Below are 18,760 nucleotides of genomic sequence, written 5' to 3' on the forward strand. Positions count from 1 at the left end.
TCTTTTATAACTGAGACTACATGCTCTGTAACCTACATAATTTGCAATTTAGTTACAACCAAATGAAACTTCGTGCTTACTATTTGTTTCTTTTTTTTTTTCTTTTTATATTGGTTTTATGCTCCCTAAAATGATGCCAAGTCAAACGAACATGAAACTGTAGGTGAGGCGACCCAAGTGGGGCTCGAAATATGGAAGAGAATGTGAAGCTGTTGCCTATTCATCTGTATTTGGCAAGAGTAGGAGAGAAGAAAGAGATATATGCTCAACCTTAACAAACTTAGACAGTACATTCATTATGCAATAGAGACAATTCAGCCTGATATGACTGACAAGGTGCTGATTCTCTAATGTTCATTTGTAACACCCCGTCCTAAATCGCACCGGAATCCGTGCACGTTGACCGAGGTTGACCGTTGACCGAAGGGGGTCAAAAGTTGACTTTTTGACTTCGTGAGAATTTTGAGTTGACTAGGGTACCGTGGCGAAGTGCACGATGCCACGAGTTCGTAGACTGGTAGCACGTCGAAAACGGAGCTACGGTTTGAAAGTTATGAGCAAAACAAGTTGAGGTCCAAATTGTCCAAGGGGTGCCGGAGTTGACTTTTTATTCATGCAAGGTTGAGCTTTGACTCATGCATGGTTGTGAAGTGCTCGTCGATACGAGTCCGTAGACTAGCGGCACGTCCGATTTGGACATGTGGTTTGAAAGTTATGGACCTGTAAAGTTTTTCAAATACTGTATTATTTTAATATTATTTTTACACGCATAACGAGGTGCCACGTGTGATTCAATGAAGGTGGCCATGTGTCACCATGGTGAAATGCCACATGTCAACCATGTGAAAAAAAAAAAAATCAAATTATTTTATTATTTTTGAATAATAATATTATTATTAATATTATTTAATTATTTCTTTTTTATTTCTTTTTCTTTTCCTTTTTCTTTTTCTTTTTCTTTTTCTTTTTCTTTTTCTTTTTCTTTTTCTTTCCCCACGTGGGAAAACACCATTCTTTCTTTTTCTTTTTCTTTTCTTTTTTCCCTTCTTCTTCCCCGAAACACACACACACACACGCAGCTTTTCTTTCTTCTCTCCCGACCGTCCCTCTCTTTCCTGTGTTTCAAATTCCGGCCACCCATAGCCCTCACGCGCCAGCCACCAAGGAAGCCCGCCACCTCGCGAGCTCGGCCGCCAAGTTTCACGGCCAGCCGCCGCCGGACGCGCGCCGATCGGGCCGGAGACGCCGCCGGCCGACCAAGTTTCTCTCTCCTCTTTTCTTGTGTTTTCCGGCCAGCCCACTCCCAATTGAGCCTCCTATCCCCCTATTTTGGGTCCTCTGAATCCAAAAATGGCCTCCAATCTCAAAAATTCGAAACGGTTTGCGAGATATGGAGAAGTGAACACCGGCCGAACCTTTCCGGCCAAATTCCGGCCACCTCCGGCGGAATTGGGGTCGACGGAGACCGGATTGGTGATCCTCGTTCCACGAGCTTCGATTCGGTATATCATTCGACTATTTTGGTTAACGTTTGCGTTTAAGCCCCCGGGTACCGGGTATTATTTACCCGAATAAAATATTAATTTATTTGACTGTCTGTGAATTTTGTTCTAGGAGCACCGGTGAGTCGTAGAATTGATCCCGTAGTGGATCATGGGTTAATTGCGTGCTCCAGGTGAGTGACCCACCTTCAATTTAATTTTGGGAAATTTAATTGGTGAATATATTATGTGTGATTTAAATATTTGGAATTTAATTCCTATGTGCCAAATATTTATTGGATTTATTTTGGAATTATTTATGAATTTATTGGATTTAAGAAAATGTGCATTATATAAATTTATGCCATGTGGAATTATTTTATGGTTTTGAGGATTTTGAAATTGGTGTGGTTTTAATGGTAAATTGGGCACGATTTGAATTTCAAATATTTCAAGGAAAATATTTGGTTATGTTGGTGATTTCAATTTTTATAAAATATGCCCATGAAATATTATGAGATTTGATTATGATATTTTGAGCATTATTTATGCTATTGGGAAAATGTGGATATTTGAATTGATGGATTTGAAAGTTGGTGGATTTGAAAATCATGGAATTTATGGTATTGATTACAAAGAAATTGTGGGAAAATTCCCGGTTCAAGCGGATGGATTATGCCCGCTATGTTTATGAAAAATGTGAAATTTGTTTTATAATTTAAATTGTGAATTTTATGATTTTTAGATGCACCGTGCACGTACGGGTGTTCTGATTATGTGATATGGTATATGTGATATGGATATTGTGCACACGGATATGATTAGCGCGCAGGTGGGTGTGAGTAGCGCGCAGGTGATATTATGAGGGTGTCCTGTGGATGCCATCGGAGAGGGTGGCCACCCCCCATTGGCCGGGACACCAGGTTAGCAGCGGCGCAGTGGGACGCCACGCGACCGTATGCCGGTTTCTTACTATAACCTCCTGTCTGGCGGTACCTTGGGACGCTGGGTACTGTTGGCGCCACTGGTATATAGTGGGTGCATCAACTGATTTTTGGAACTGTGTTTTAAAAAAAAAAATAAAATGTTTTAAAACTGTATTGGAATTAAAATTTATTTATTACTGTTCGGATACTCATTTGATGTCTTGGTTTTTTTTTGGGGAATATGAATAAGGGTTTTGTGACAATGTTTTAAAAAGGGGAACCTTTCCAACTGAGAGAATTGTAAGGGTTTTGAGAGAAATTATTATTTTCCAAATAATTATTATTGATATACCTATTATCGTGGTATTATATTGTATAGTAGTAGGGTCGCTCACTGAGATGATTAGCATCTCACACTCTTAAATTCCGTTCCTCTAGGTACCAGGTTGTCGGCGTTCACTCGGAGCGGACTTGATCTTCCTCGCTGTTTTAGTTCGTACTGTACCCTGTTTTTCTTTTATTGCAGTTGTAATATTTCTTTCATTCTTGTTGTATTTATTATGCACTGGATTACTGTATTTATTTTGAAGTGCTGCAATTTGTGGAATCAATTTGTAGTATTATGGGAGGAATAAGGGGATATTTTTAGAAGTGTGTTTTCAGTGCAGGTAGTTTGTGGTAAGTAAATCCCTTAGGGGAGGCTCTGCCGGATTTTCCGTTGGAGAGTTCGGTAGGGTTTCCCTGGGATCAGGGCTGTCTAGGGTTCCGGGGAAGGAATTCTGGACGGGTCCTGACATCATTTATCTGTTTGATTATCTGATTACATTGTTCTTTGCCTTAACCTGTAATTTTTCCTCCATGGGATCACAATTTTTCTATATATTGTTTTCAAATTTTCCTTTGTTTAATTTTTTTCATCTGTAACCGAGTCTAAACTAAGTCTTACAGCCTTTTTTTCCACAGCTGCACCTAGTGTACTGTATTTCCAGGACTAAGTTTTAACATTTTTTTATTTTTTTATTTTTTTTGTTTGTCCATAGGCATCCAAGAGATTGCATCAGCATATGCAGACCTCAGAGCTTCCAGTTTGAATGCGAAGGTATCATTTAGTCATCAGCTAGAAAATTGTTAGGGCGCTATAAATACGGTGATCAATTCTCCATATCATCTGATATGATGCTTGCTTTTCTGTCGACTGGAGGAACACTTAATCTTAGAAACCATCATACGCCTCTCGACTACTCATGCTAAACTGAAACTCAGAAGAGAGGTAAATCTTCACTTCTATACATATATAAATTATGATTATATAGATCATGGTTGTGCCTTTTCCACCTGCTTACCATTTCATTTGTATTCATGTTGACACATATTTTCTGGTGGATGTTTAATTTTCTTGTATAGGTTTCAAAATCTGATGTTAAGGCTGGTATGAAAGTTCTAAACTTTGCAATATATATATATATATATATATGAAGACCTTACTGAGATAGAGAAGCACAAGCAAGAAAGAACAAAAGAGAGCAATTGCAGAACAGAAGTCATCCAAGTGAAAATCGTAGATCTGAAAGTGGTACAGCTGGTATAGAAGAGTAAGTAGTAAGCAATGTATATTATTATAAACTGCCTATACGTATTGCTGGAGACAATGCTATGGTGGTAACTATGTTTGTGTTGCACATCATATGTGTCACTGTTTCTTTATCTTGCAAACTCTTTCCTACTATTTTCTTAAGCAAACTAGCACCCCAACATGGTGACTTTTATTCTCCTAACTCCTCAAGATTGCATAAAGAACTTGTCTTCATACGAACCGATTAAGTAGTCCCTCTAGATAAAGAGAGGAAATGAAAGGCTTTTAAGTGGAGATGTGTGCCCCACTCTAGACCCCTGTTTGGAATAACAGGGGAAATATTTTGATAGAACCATGCAATCGAAAGCATCTGTTTGAGCTTCGTATGCTCTTTTTTTTTCTTTTTTTTTTAATTAATTGTTGTTGCTTGAAAAGATAATCAAATTGTGTTGACATCATATGGAACTTCCTAGCCAGTAATTAATTAATTTTTCATAACACTCAGCTGTCTCTGCTGTTGTTATTTTAACCCTCAACCTTCTAGTTAGCAAAACTGCGGATGAGTTTCACCTCATTTCCTTTTTAACCTGACAGCACATGATCTTTATACCTTTACTCATCTTTTCCCTATCAGCATTTTTAGCATGTTCAAAGTTTTACAACTTTTTGTTGATTCTTACTCTAGGATTTTGCTTTGCTGTTGTTAGTTTAAGAGCCAGTGCCATGGAAATAGATGATCCTGCTGTCCAATCCGCTTCTGCTATATCTTCAGAAAGGTTCAGACAAGCAAGAAATTAGCAGTATTTTTTTTTTTTTTTTGGGTATTTTTATTGAGAGTTATCAATCTCTACTGTTAGTCTTAATTTCTTTATGTCCTTTTGTCTTGCAGAATTAAAGCATTTAAATATTTATTTGGTGAGCATATGCGTTTGAATCGCTTGGAATGGATTTCTATTGAGGATATAGAGAAGGTTGTCAACTCTAGAGCCTATGTTTGCTTCTCAAGAGCAGAGATAACAATCCTATTAGAGGTAAAGTAGTGTTGCTTATTTTATAAATGCAATAAATGAATTTTAGTGGCTCTTCTAGTCTTGAAGTTTTCAGATAAAATAATCGTGTTTCTTTTGTTTTCCTGCTTATATTCTTGAGTTTGGGTATGCTGCTAGGTAGTACTTTTGTATTTTATTGGTAACTTAACTGGAATTTTTCTCTTTTCAGTTGCTGCAAAGTGATAACATAGTTTCGGTAAATAATGAAAAGGATGCATATGATTATCTGTATGAATGCCCATCTCCAATGGCTAAATCTGGGAGATGTATTTTAAGTTGTATATACTTTTTATTGTCATCCAGACATGGCTTAGATGCATTCGTTGCTAAACTGAACTCTTTGAGCAAAACTGTTGCATACTACATTTTTGCATCTTTCTTTGTTTACTTTTGTCTTTTCAGTTGGACACAAATTTGCATGCGCTGTGGGTATCAAAGTACTCATAAACTTTCTAACTGTTTTTGATGTGGTAAAGATTGACAGACTAAATATTATCCTCTGCATGCTTTGCAGAAGTCATATACATTTTAAGACTCGTTTGGCATGCATAACTATACTATTTTATTTATATTTAATGCACTGTACTCAATGATTATAAGTACGCAAGAAAGTTAGTCATAAAATGCATATATTTTGGTTGATTTTTCACAAAAATTAAACAAACACCTTAAAAAAAAAACAAAAAATCATGCGTTTCCATAAATTTAGCATGAACCAAATGAAGTCAAACGAACAAATAGAGACTTTAAAATCCTCGGTTGGAAGTGCTTCCTAGACAACACTTTTCTATGGCTTGTACGTCAAGCATCAAGAACTTAAACATAAAATATTGGCGTTTGGGGCTTTTCAGCCATAAGATTTGAAGAATCTCGAAGGAAAACAAACAGAAATACGTCGAGGCCAAGTAACTAAACATAACATTTGACGTTTTGCTGCTCAATACATGAAATTAGTTAAACGAATGGGAATAAAATCGTTTGTTATGAAATTCCCTAATACACCAACAAGAAAGAAAGAAAAAGTCTCGTCTATTTTTCTAATATTCATTACACACCTCAAATCAAAGCAACTTCTTAAAGTGGAAATACAAGAAGTCTTCTTCATTGATTTAATTATTCAATTAATTGATTTAATTATTTCTTGAATTGTCTTAATATAAGTTTTATTGATATTTTTGTATTATTTGTTTGTGATATGTTATTATTCTATTAGCAATTGTTAAATTAAATTGTTTTGGTATTTTAAATTAAATTCTATAAAATTTATCGGTTTATTTTATTTCAAATCAAAGCAACTTCTTAAAGTGGAAATACAAGAAGTCTTCTTCATTGACTGCAAGTCATCGCCAGATTACTAATTAACCAAAAAAAAAAAAAAATTTAAAAGAAATATATATATATATATATATATATTTTCCTAAAAGGCAAATCCGAAACCAAATTAGAGAGAGAAAAGCCAAATAAAATCATACTTATCAAGGGGAATAAAAATGTGCCTTTTTTTTTTTTTTTTTTGACAGAATAAAAATGTGCTTTAGCATGAAGAAATCAATAGCGCAAAACATTATAGAAGTAGTTAAGTACCCCATTTTGGATTTATTTATTAAAACTTTGCTACATATCCAAGGGCATTGAGTTGTCATGTGGCAAACTAATAATATTCTTCCCCTTCAAACCTGTAATATTTATCTCTATTGCATCATGTCTGACTAAATTTTTGAAAAGTTACATGCAATTAGATAATGGATTACTACAATTTAAAATAAAAAGAAAGTCTTGCGCTGGGTCCCATCAACTAATAGACTCCTCTTATAAAAAAAATAATAATAAAAAGAAAAAGAAATTCTTTTACTAGGTCTCGGCAAACAAAAAAGTATTGGGCCCATATATATTAATTTTGGAAAATTTTTAGTCCTGTCTATATTCTTTTTAACATACAATCACGTTTTCTACATTAATCTGAAACTCTAAAATTCATTACACCTCATATCAAAATATCTTGTTAAAAAGTCTTCCTACTTATTGAATGCGAGTCATCGCAAGAATAAGAAAGTAAACCAATAATAATAATAATAATAATAAAAGAGTTCTAAAAGAAAAAAAAAAAAATTGAACATATGAAAGTTAGAGGAAAATAAAAAATATTTTTCAAGCATCAAGTATCAAAGCCCAATTGTTTTTCTACCCTAAGTTCAAATCTCCATCTCCAATATGAAAAAAAGAAGAAGAAAAAAATAACATCGAGGAATAAATAGCAAGAAACAAAGCTTAATTATAGGCCTTGCTGTGTCTAAATATCAGAGTTGGTCACAGAATTATGGTTATACCATCATATAACAGTTATTAAAAATATCATGTCTTCTATGGTGCATGGGATTAATATATAATTTATTCATAACTGTTAATAAAGATTCATTACTAGTTTAATTACATTATAAGGCCAAATTAAAGAAAGGGACAACGTAGATAACATTTGCTAATAGATTTAAAGAATAAACACATGCCTCATAAATATCCCGCTTTAGTTAAATTGTGATAAAACTCTAAGGATCATTTTATTTTTATTATTATTATTATTATTATTATTATTTATATAAATGCGTCTTGCACTCTTAAGGATCAATTGGAAAATGCAAGAAATGTCTCTATACCTTTCACTGAACCCGGTCCACAGACCTTACACCAACCTCTCAACATACTATTTCTCCGCATTTGTAGGCTTCAGATTAAATAATCATGTTCCTCAAAAAGAAATTAAATAATATTATCATTAGTTGAAAGTCACTCTTCGCAGGCGATAATTAAGGTTATAACAAATTAATTTTTTATTTTTGTTTTTTTTTAAAAAATTGTATGTAACTTATTTCAATGGTTTGTTGATATTAGTTAATGATAATTAAAATTTGTTAAATATATCAATTAACTACAAATGTTAAAAAAGAAAAAAAAAAGAAAAACTAAAAAAAGCACAATTTTAAGTTGTGTTTTATTTTTTATTTTTTTCATCAAGGAGAAAAAGGTAGAGAAAAAACATGAAATCCAACGCATAAAGATGAAATACTCAAAACAAAGCTTCAAAAATTTAATTAATATATTATTATGAAAGGGTTTTGAAATATATCATGCGGTGTGGACTCGGCCCCTTAATGATACTGAATATTGAAATCGTGGCGGCCAAGCTACCTACAGTCCAACATAAAGCCAGCCATGACCACAGATTTTATTTTTTATTTTTTTGGAAAAGGATCCCTGACTTGAAATTATTGTACATACATACAACATTTTTGAGGTGGTTTTCCATCTTAATTTTGCCGTAGAAAAAGTCAAATTAACATTTTTTTTAAAATTTTAAATTTATGAAAGGTATGCTATCATTTTTTTGTTCATTTTCACTAAGATTATAACTTTTATTCTTGTTCTATAAGATTTAATGTTTTATCAAACTCATATAGTCTATCAAAATATCTTTGAATTTTAAACATTAAAGCAATTCAAAATCTAATAATAAAAGTTTTACAGCAAAACTATCGAAACGTCCTAATGAATGATGAATATGCATCTAATGCAATTGCATTTGAGATCTTTTAAATCTCTTCCTCAATTCTAAAATACAAAAAGATTTTAAAAGAAATTCTAAATTATAAAAAAAGGAAAACAAGCTTTAGATTTTACTAGGCAAATACTCTTAGCCAAATTTTAACAGATATATTAAGCAGTTAATCACTCCCTTATTTGAATTTGCTCACAAATTTTGATAATTTTAAAATGTTTTTAGATAACTATAAAAACCAAAAATCATTTCATTTTATCTTTCCCAAAAAAAAAAAAAATTTCCTTTCATTGAAAAAAAAAAAAAATCGTTTCATTTTATCTTTGAACTTCTCTCATTAATTAACGTTGCAGATAATTATATATGTCATGAACTCCAAGTAATCGCAAACGATCAGTTTCAATGTAACAGTCCAGACCACCCGCATGAGATATTGTCCTTTTTGGGCCTGAAGAATCCTCTTACAACCCAACTCTCAAGGTTTTAAAAGACCTCTCAAAGGAAAGGTATCCACACCCACTTATATGGAGTGTTTCGTCCCCTTTTCCAACTGATGTAGGATCTTACAATCCTCCCCCCTTAGGGTCCAGCTTCCTCGCTGGCACACTTGTAACACCCCATCCCAAACCACATCGAAATTCTTGCACGTTGACCGAGGTTGACCATTGACCGAGTGAGTCAAAAGTTGACTTTTTGTTCCAGTTGAAATATCTAGTTGACCATGGTACCGTAGCGAAGTACATGATGCCCTGAGTTCGTAGACTAGTAGCACGTCGAAAACGGCGCAACGGTTTGAAAGTTATGGGCAAAACAAGTCGAGATTCAAACTGTCCAAAAGGTGCCGCGAGTTGACTTTTTATGGTTGTAGAATTTTGTTTTGACTTTTATATGGTTGTAAAGTACTCGTCGATACGAGTTCATAGACTAACGGCACACTTAAATTGGACACCTGGTTAAAAAGTTATGGACATGTGAAGTTTTCCGAATACCGTAATATTTTATTATATCTGGCTTAAGTGAACAGTGATACCATGTGTCGACATCTGAGAGGTCCACGTGGGTGAACAGTGTCACCCATGGTGGCTTTTATTTTGGCAAAATTGGGGGGGGGGGGGGGGGGGAGGAGAGAGAGAAGGAAAGAGAAAACCACCGGCTGACGGAGTTACCAACTTTTCCGGCCGAATCTTGTTACACGCGCCGGCCAGGCAGGAGTGCCCCTCCATTCCCGGCCAACCCCCAAAATTTCACGGCCAACCGATCGGCGACGTGTCCAAATCCTGGCTTTTTTCGGCGGTGGCGCCGATTTCTTCAACCGCCGAGATCTCCACATTCCGGCCTCCATTCTTGTCACCGCTGGTCCCGTTGAGGCCCTCTCCCTTCAATCTACAAAACCCCCAAAAATCTCAGCCACCAGCCACCGCATGCGCCGGCGGTTGCGACGGTTGTCGGTGACCGTGATGGCTCGCCGAAGAAATCACTATTTCGGCGAGTACCCAGTTGCACCGCCGGTCCCTCCCTACTAATTCCGACCCCTTGAATCAAAATCCGGGGTCCTTTTCCTCTAATTCACGATGGTTTGAGAGAATCAAATAGTTGAATCCCGAAAGCTTTCCGGCGAGATTCCGGCCACCTCGGATCCGATCTCCGGGAAGTAAGACCGGATTCGTAATCCTCATCACTCAAGCTTCGATTCGGTATATTACTCATCAATTTTGGTTGTCGTTTGTGTTCGCTCCCCGGGTACCCATTGGGGTGTTACCCGATTAAAATATTAAAATAATTGGCTTGGTGTATTGTGGATGTTTTAGGTGCACGTGTGGGTAGTGGAGTTGATCCTATGGAGGATCTTGATTGATATACGTGCTTAAGGTGAGAGACCCACCTTTAAAACTATTTTGGGGTGATTAATTATATTTATTTGGTGCTAATTTGGTATTTGGAATTATGCTCATGTGGTGGAATTTAAATATAATTGTTGAAAAAATATTATTTTATATATATATATACCCATTGATGCTAAACGGAATTTTGGGTTATTAAAAAATTCCCGATTATTATTATTGTGATTTAATTGTATTTATTACGCATGAGTAAGGTATTTTCATTCATTAATTAATTGTATCTGGATTTTAATATTATTTTTGGGCATGATTGGTTTAAATCGGTGGTTTTGTACCGGAAATGTTAAAGAAAAATGTGGGAGGTTAAGTTTGAAAAATGGTATAATTTCCACGGTAAATTTTTGGAAAATTTGGTTATTTATTTTAGACGCACTCATACAGTATTGATGTTCTGGCTGTATATGTGGATTAGCGCGCAAGTTATAATGTCTCCCGTGAGTTGCCATTGGACCAAGGGCAGGCAAGTTTGATATTGGCCATAGCCGCCCCCCTCCGTGGTCGGGATGACGGTTTTAGCAGCGGCGCTGTCGGGACGCCGAAGCGCCATATGCAAGTTTCTCTCTTTAACCTCCCCGCCAGTCGGTGCTCGGGATGCTGGGTATCGGAGGGCCATCACTGGTATATGGTGTGGTGCGTCAAGTATAAATTTTCAGATAGAAATTTCAAACCCTAAATAGTTCTAAAATTATTTATTATATTTTATTACATTTTATTTATATTTGGATTATTTAATTATTATTTATTAAATTAATTGATTCCTTGGTTTTCGGAGAATACGAATAACGGGTTTTGCGAAAATGTTTTAAAAGGGGAACATTTCCAACGGAGTGAATAGTGAGGGTTTTGTGAGAAATTATTACTTTCAAATATTTATCATTATTTATTTATTTAACTGTTTGGTATTGATTAATTAAATCCATTTGTTTGTTATATTATTAATATTAAAAGTGTACAATAGATAGGATCACTCACTGAGATGATTAGCATATCATATTTTTAAATTCCGTTCCCTTAGGTGCAAGGGGTGGTAGACGTTCTCCCGGAGTGAACCTAATCTCCGCCGCTGTCATAGTTCGAGAAGTTACCTCTGTCTTCGTTTATTTCAATTGTAATATTTCTTTTATCCTTGTTGTATAATTTTCATACTTAATAGTACTTCATGAAGCTCTGTATACTGTCCTGGACATCTATGTATTAATTATGCACTGGATTACTGTTATTCATTTGGAGTGCTGTAAATTTGTGGAATCAAATTGTAGTATTGTGGGAGGAAAAAGGGGATGAATATAGAAGTGTGTTTTCAGTGCAGGAAATTTGTGGTAAGTCCAACCCTTAGGGGAGGTTCTGTCGGATTTTCCATTGAAGGGTCCGGTAGAGTTTCCTGGGATCAGGACTTGTCCAGGGTTCCGCTGAGGAATTTTGGACGGGTCTTGACACACCGATCCGGGTACTGGCTTTGATACCATCTGTAACAGCCCAGACCACCCGCATGAGATATTGTCCGCTTTGGGCCCAGCCTGCACGGTTTTAAGCCTCTCAAGGGAAAGGTATCCACACCCACTTATATGGAGTGTTTCGTTCCCCTTTCCAACCGATGTGGGATCTCACAATCCTCCCCCCTTGGGGCCCAGCGTCCTCGCTGGCATACTGATCCGGGTACTGGCTCTGATACCATCTGTAATAGCCCAAACCACCCGCATGAGATATTGTCCTCTTTGAGCCTGAGTAATCCTCTTACAACCCAGCCCTCAAGGTTTTAAAAGGCCTCTCAAGGGAAAGGCATCTACACCCACTTATATAGAGTGTTTTGTTTCTCTTTCCAACCGATGTGGGATCTCATATTCGAACATTGAAAATGATAAGTAAACCAGTAGAAACGAAAACTTGAAAACAAAAGCATAAAGATGAAATATACAAAACAAGGATCCAGAATTATTAAATAGTGATATTGTTATTGCATGCTAACTTGTTAGATACTACATGTATGGGTTTGGTCCAACTCTATACAGTAAAAACGAAGAAGCAGTACCATTTTAGAATAGCACCTTAATTAAAGTAGTACCATTTTGAAATGTTTCTTCGTATTTCTTCCCAAAAAATAAAATAAAATAAAATAGAACCTGCGGTTGAAGGATTTGAATAAAAAGTCGTTTCATATAAGAATATTTTCAAACATATTTGATTGGAAAATTAGATTAGTAAATAAAAAAATTATGCATTAAAGATATGTAATATGGAATTTGGAACACCAAATTGAAAATTCCAACAAAAGTCCAGAAAAAGGGTTAAAAATTATTAAATCCTATACAACATTGAGTCAATATTCATGCTAAATGTCCCAAATTACCATGTGTATTAATATGACATTATTTGCTACAACATTCACATCTTGTTGTATACAAGATGGGAAGAATTTTCTTACTACATTAAATGAGAATAAAAACATTAGATCTAAACCTAGTATACAGAAATATACTTTAAAATTACTGTAAGCCTATTAAGCCCTGAGTCTCATTTCCAAACAGCTACAAAACCAGATCATGATCAATTTTTTATAATTATATAGCAACATCAGTAACAACTTTCCATATTATTCATTTTGCCTTACAGCCAAAAAGAAAAAAGAAAGGAAAAAAAAAGGGGCTAATTTACATCCTTGTTTGACAACCATGAAATACAGCAGCACTTACATTAACGGAAAGTGTTTCTTTATATTTCTGTGTGGAATTATGTTTCTCACCAAACTCAGTTTCTGCATTGGTGACCTTGATGTAGCATGCATAGATTGATAAGACCCATCTCAGAAACCCTCCCAGGATCTCCCGGGTGGTCCCGCCTAGTGAAGTCCCACCGGAGAATCCCTAAGAATATCCAATGGAACTCCACCTGAAACGTGGACAACGAACACCAGTAATATCAATAATACCTCGATATATGAATATAAAATAATTCCACAACAGCACAAGTCCACAACCGGCCTATTATACGATAGGCCATAGCTACACACATATATAGTAGGATCTCTAGTGAGTCCAAAATCTAAATCAGAGCATTCTAAGAGTGTCAACGAAGTCTAATTGTACAAGTAAGAAATAAATAAGTCCAGAAGATAATGATGAGTAAAGAAAGGATAGATACGGCTGCTGTCATGGAAAAAACAAGGCGATAAGCTGTGCGCGAGGTAGACTGCTACTAGCTACTTGGGCTTAGGAGAACGAATTTAAAACAATAAAACTTGAGATAAGGAAATCTCAGTGAGTGGCATAGTATAATAGAAAAATAATAATTTATTTCTGAAAAATCTTTCTCTCAAGACCTCTCGTTCCACTCGTTTGAAAAGTTCCCCGTTTAAAAACCATTTTGCAAAATCCAAACTTGTACTCCAAATTAATATCATAAGACCGATGCTCAAAAGTATCAAGTGCATGATCGTTGTAATATTATAAAATACCTTAATCAAGATATAAATATTGAGTATAATATAAAATGAATGCAGTTCCACAAAATATTTATGAAAATACAATAATAATCACAATATTTAAAAATCAATAATGTACTTAGAATGTATACAATGTACCATTTGATGTATCAAACTGTAAACCGTAGGATACCCCCACCTCATGACCCTTAATATCCGAAAGGTATCGTGGAAATAGTAAACTGTCGGGACATACCGAACCTCACGGTCCGTGGCAATAATATCCTATGGGCCAAGCCCAACCTCACAGTATCGTGGCAATAATAACCTGTGGGATAAACCCAATCTCACGGTCTGTGGCAATAATATGCTGTAGGCTAAGCCCAACCTCACGGTCTGTGGCAATAATATGTTGTAGGCTAAGCCCAACCTCACGGTCTGTGGCAATAATATGCTGTGGGCTAAGCCCAACCTCACGGTACTGTGGCAATAATAATAAATCGTAGGATAAACCCAACCTCACGGTCCATGGCAATAATATTTTGTGGGCTGAGCCCAACCTCACGATATCGTGGCAAAAACCTAGCACACTGTAATGTAATATAATATAATACTGATCCAAAATATTGGCATTACATGGTATATCAATTTAAAAATAACCAATACAGAATCTTTAAAACAATCTTGTAAGATCAATTATATTTTTCCCAATCGATACTGTATCCTAAATCATAATTTAATATTTAAATTCCACCACTTATTCAAATATTTCAAAAATCTCAAATTATTATTTCATACGAAAACCAAAAATATCATAGTGAAATATATTCATCATAAACCGATTTTAAACACCTAAGAATTTATAAAATATTTGAACATGCTTAAAATCATATAATTTTCAATATGCTTTCTCAAATCAATTATTTTCCAAAGTGATTTAAAACCTCAATTCAAATATCAAAATATTTAAATACCACAAGTTCATTCATGAACTCATTAGAATTGCCAAACATTTAAAATATTGACAAAAATCATATAAAATGATAACACATGTATGTAGAAGCAAATCCTCATATATCCATAAAATGAACATTCAAATCAAACGATAGGTATAAGTAAAATATTCAAACCACATATATATTATACTATATACCAAAAATATTTTTTTAAATTATAACCACTCACAGTACTGCAGATGCTCACTCCTGCTTCCCTGCAGGATCACCTCCAGGCTCAACTCGAGTGCCTGTAATATAATAAAATATTCCTCATGCTCCAAATAACTAAACCAAAGACACTTGTATGATCTAAATGTCTCAAATTGATTTATACTACTATAAAATTATATAAATTGAACACCGGAAGATCCAATTATACCGCGTTCCCTTTCGATCCGGTACCCAAAATTGGAGATTTTCACTTGAAGCCTAATCTTTCAAAATTGAACCTCCTAATGGGTCTTAATAAAATCCAATTTCACCAATTTAACTCCAATTTTAACCAATTTGACCAATGCTATCCAATCACAGTCCGAATTTATCCGAAAATTAACTAATTGATCCAAAAATGGAAAAATCATCAAACGACCTCCAAAATTCATAAATTTCATATTGATGGAAAGCCCAAGAGACAAGGAACCCACCAGTATGCTCACGTTGGTCCAAAGATTTCTCTGGTGGCCGGAAAACTCAGTTGAATCTTTGGCCAAAATTAAAGTCATTGTATCTCCTAAATGGTGAGGAATCTGGGAAAAATAACCACGAGAATGAGTTTACAGGGGTTGAAAATAGTGGAAAAGGTGTATGGGTTGGCTTGAAATGGCCAAAATCAAGAAAATCCGGCGACCTACCTCGCCGACCGCCGCAGACTTCGCCGGCCCGATCTGAGCGCGTCCAGCCACCTTTCACCATGAAATTTCACTAGCAAAATCTCCTCGATGTGGGATTCCTCCCTGACCAGTGCATGTGATAGTTTGGTGGTCAGAATTCGGCAAAATGGCGATGACCCGGTTAGGCCAAAAAGGGGTTCAAAATGACCCAGTTCGAGTCCGTGCGTCTGGAGAGAAATTCTTGTGTTTGGGTGACAAAATGGGTATTTTGGAACTTGTTTCTTGCTAGGCATGCTTTCCCACATTTATATAAAGCTTTGGGTCACTAACAGACGAAAACTGGGGACTGGTTTGGACACTGATATAAAACTTATGCTTAAAACTTCTCAGAACCATAACTTTTTATCCGTAATTAAGAATTTGACATGCCACCAGTCTATGAACTCGTATCAATGAGATCCACACAATGGTACCTCTATCAAACCAAAAATATTGGCTATCAAAAAGGTCAACTTGGACCCACCTTTTGTTCACTTGGTCAAACTTAGCAACTTGGTCAAACTTGTTTAATCATGTGTATTTTTGGTACGGGGTGTTACATAGATGCTAAGAAGAAAGCGCTTGTCAAGTTCAAGGAAGGCCTAACAGATGCTTCTGGTATACTTTCATCATGGGTGGGAGATGATTATTGTAGATGGGAAGGAGTAAGCAGCAATAACAGAACTGGACATGTGGTCAAGCTCAATCTTCGCTGCCCCTACTCAGACAATTTGGATGGTGCTGGAATAATGCAAACTTTTAGTGGTAAGATTGATCCATCTTCGCTAGTTTTGAAATACCTAAATCACTTAGACTTGAGCATGAATGATTTTGGAGGTTCCCAAATTCCCTCTTTCATTGGATCGTTACAAAGATTGAGATATCTCAATCTTTCTGGTGCATCTTTCGATGAAACTTTTCCATCGAGTCTTGGAAACTTATCAAGATTGATATATCTTGATCTTAATAAAGATAATTAGTTTGAGTTAACCAAAAATGGCCTGTACTGGCTCTTTGGTGTTTCTTCTTTAAAATACCTGCATTTAGGAGGTTGGGATTTGTCCATGTCTGCAACAGATTGACTCCAAACTGTTAACAGACTTCCATCACTCCTGGAAATGCACTTTCCCTCTGCCAACTTTCTAACCTTCCTTTGACCCTTCCTTTTCTTAATTTCACCTCTCTTATGGTGCTTGATCTATTAAACAATGGATTCATCTCTATAATACCAGATTGATTGTTCAATCTCAAAAGCCTAGTTTACCTTGACCTTAACTCCAACAACTTATATGGACCACTTCCAGATAAAATTGCTAATTTGGCATCTCTTGAAAATCTTGACTTTTCACTGAATACCATTGAGGGTCAGCTGTCAAAGGAATTAGGAAAGTTATACAATTTGCGGAGTCTGAAGCTTTCGCAAAATAGAATTACAGGTGAAATAACTAATGTTTTGGATAGTTTGTCCACATGCTCCAGAAGCAACTTAGAGACATTGAATTTGGGGTACAATGAGCTGACAGGAAATCTACCTAACTCTTTAGGATATCTAAAGAGTTTAAGGTACCCTCAAATATCATATAACTTATTTCAAGGCTCACTCCCAGGCTTAATTGGAAACTTGATGTAACAACCCAGACCACCCGCATGAGATATTATCCACTTTGGGCCAAGCCTGCACGGTTTTGTCAAAACGTGTCTCAAGATAAAGGTATTCACACCCTCTTATAAGGCATGCTTCGTTCGCCTTTCCAATCGATGTGAGATCTCACAATCCACCCCCCTTAGGGCCCAACGTCCTCGCTGGCACACCGATCTGGGTACTAGCTCTGATACCAACTATAACAGCCCAGACCACCCGCATGAGATATTGTCCGCTTTGGGCCAAGCCAGCATGGTTTTGTCAAAATGCGTCTCAAGAGAAAGGTATCCACACCCTCTTATAAGGCATGCTTCGTTCCCCTTTCCAATCGATGTGGGATCTCACACTTGACATCTTTGGAAGAAATTTCTCTATCCAATAATACACTGAGTTGTAACAGCCCAGTCTACCTGCACGCGATATTGTCCATTGTGGGATTAGGTCGCACGGTTTTGTCAAAACATGTCACAAGGGAAAGGTATCCACACCCTCTTTAAGGCATACTTCGTTCCCCTTTCCAACCGATATGGGATCTCACAATCCTCCCGCCCTGGGGCCCAGCATCCTCGCTAGCACACCGATCCGGGTACTGGCTCTGATACCAACTGTAACAGTCCAGTCTACCCGCATGCGATATTGTCCGCTTTGGGCCCAGCCCGCACAGTTTTGTCAAAATGTGTCGCAAGGGAAATGTATCCATACCCTTTTTAAGACATGCTTCGTTTTCCTTTCCAACCGATGTCGGATCTCACAGAGTGGTATCCCAAAGAGTCTTGGAAAGCCTCTAAGCTGATTGTATTAGATATCTCAGAGAACAGGTGAGAAGGGGTCATAATTGAAACTTATGTGGCTAATCTTTCGAGCTTGAAGGAGTTAGCAATCGATAAAATATCGCCAAATATTTCTTTTTTCTTCAACATTAGCTCTGGTTGGATACCTCCCTTTAAACTCACCTACATCCTGATCAGATCATGCCAATTAGGTCCCAAATTTCCTACATGGCTTAAGAATCAAAGTGATCTGACCTTTATGGTACTCAACAATGCAATGATTTCAGACACCATACCTAACTGGTTTCTGAATTTGGATTTGCAGCTGGATAAACTTGATATAGCTTATAATTAACTAAGTGGCAGGGTGCCAAACTCATTTAGATTCAACAAAGAGTGCACTATCGAATTGACTACAAACAGATTTCAGGGTCCTCTTCCACTTTGGTCATCAAACATTACCATGTTGTATCTAGGGGACAATCAGTTTTCTGGGCCAATTCCTCCTAACAGTGGTGAAGTAATGCCTTTGCTATCAAATTTAGATGTCGCTGACAACTCTTTGAGTGGAAGCATACCCTTG

At 36.3% G+C, this 18,760-nt stretch overlaps 1 protein-coding gene and 1 long non-coding RNA gene across 25 annotated transcripts in view; one reads left to right on the forward strand and one right to left on the reverse strand.

The window, feature by feature from the left end:
* LOC107435782 (uncharacterized) overlaps positions 1–18,760 on the reverse strand; it is a 191,159-nt gene that overhangs the window by 143,499 nt on the left and 28,900 nt on the right. The window lies entirely within an intron of this gene.
* Positions 3,695–5,402, forward strand: LOC112492789 (uncharacterized). Its single transcript, XR_009640898.1, has 3 exons — positions 3,695–3,999; positions 4,688–4,756; positions 4,870–5,402. It is a non-coding gene; the product is annotated as an uncharacterized LOC112492789 (long non-coding RNA).

Source organism: Ziziphus jujuba, chromosome 9 (assembly GCF_031755915.1).
Source record: "Ziziphus jujuba cultivar Dongzao chromosome 9, ASM3175591v1".
Classification (NCBI taxonomy): Eukaryota; Viridiplantae; Streptophyta; class Magnoliopsida; order Rosales; family Rhamnaceae; genus Ziziphus; species Ziziphus jujuba.